The sequence below is a fragment of the Loa loa genome (assembly GCF_000183805.2).
Source record: "Loa loa unplaced genomic scaffold supercont3.351, whole genome shotgun sequence".
Lineage (NCBI taxonomy): Eukaryota > Metazoa > Nematoda > Chromadorea > Rhabditida > Onchocercidae > Loa > Loa loa.
The window spans coordinates 59,451-61,155 of record NW_018108531.1 but is presented as its reverse complement, the minus strand read 5'-3'; positions in this window follow the sequence as shown (position 1 = coordinate 61,155).

The following is a 1,705-nucleotide window of genomic DNA, read 5'->3' as shown; positions in this document are numbered from 1 at the left end:
GAGAGAGAAGAAGAAGAGAAGAGAGAGAGAGAGAGAGAGAGAGAGAGAGAGAGAGGGAGAGAGAAAGAGAGAAGAGAAATTTGCAAAGATGATTTAATAGAATGTTCAATTTTCTCGTCTATTCTATTACTGTTCCCATTATCAGTAACATTGATGAATGAAATGTATTTATCAAATGGTTATCATTTGTAATGATATCGTCAACACAACTCATACAACTAACGCTCATGAATTGTTCAAATTTTTTAAATTATTTCACTCTTTGATGGATTGGTTTGAATTTAATTTTCTTTTACTTTTATATTATTATTGTATGATTATAAATAATAATTAATTAGTATATGTATAATTAGTTACTACATGATTATAAATAGTAATTAATTAGTATATGTATTATTAATTAGTTACTACATAATTATAAAAAATAATTAATTAGTATATGTATCATTAATTAGTTACTACATAATTATAAATAATAATTAATTAGTGTATGTGTAATTAGATACGTCATAATTATAAAGTAATTAATTAGTGTATGTGTAATTAGATACTACATAACTGTATATAACAATTAATCAAATTTTTAAAATTATTTCACTCTTCGATGATTGGTTTGAATTTAATTTTCTCTAACTTTTGTATTATTATTACTACGTGATTATAAATAATAATTAATTAGTATATGTATAATTAGTTACTGCATAACTATAAATAATAATTAATTAGTATATTTATAATTAGATACTACATAATAATAATTAGATACTACATAACTGTATATAACAATTAATCAAATGAAATTGGAAAATTTTTATTTTTAATAATTTGTAATTTTGAATTTTTGAAAAAATATAACAATTAATTAATATATGTATAATTAGAAAAATGATAAAAAATTTTATTTTAACAAATCTTTTTTTCTTTACGTAGTATATATACAGAATATATTTCTATATTTGCATGTATATTATAGGTTTTATTTTGTAAATAATATTAATATTTGATATAATTTTTTCAAGATATTCATCATATATCAAATTTATCATTTTGCATCTGTAAATTCAATAAATTATCCTTATCACTGTGATATCATGATAAGGTTTTTTTTTTTCAAGTACATATTAACAATTTTGTCGTTTTTTTTCCACTAAGTTTTTTTAAAAACAAATTTTGACAATATATATTGAAATTTTAAGCATTTCCTAACGTGAAGAAATAATATGAAATTAATTTCAAAAAATTTTTAATAATTTAAATTAAAGCATTTATATTTATTATTATCATACGCATCATCATGTTTTGTTTTATTGCACTATGATATATATATATATATATGTATGGAATAAAATTCAAAAATAAGAAAAAAAGAAATTGGAAAGTTTCTTATTTTTAATAATTTGTAATTTTGAATTTTTGAAAAAATTTTACTTTTTTTTTTTTTTTTTAGAAATTTTTACACAATTTTGCGATATTTTTAATTAGTAGCATAATCAAATCGTTCTTCGTTCTTCTCTCAAACATTCCCATCTTAAATGACAAATGTCAATGCACCTGCTCATTTTCATCTTCCTCATTAACTTTATTTTATTTTCAAAGATTATTTTATTTCTTCTCTCTTGTTTCTCTCTCTCTCTCTCTCTCCCTTTCTCTCTCCTCTTTTTCGTTTTCTATGTTTAAGTAAGCCAAAAGAAAAAAAAAGATAAAA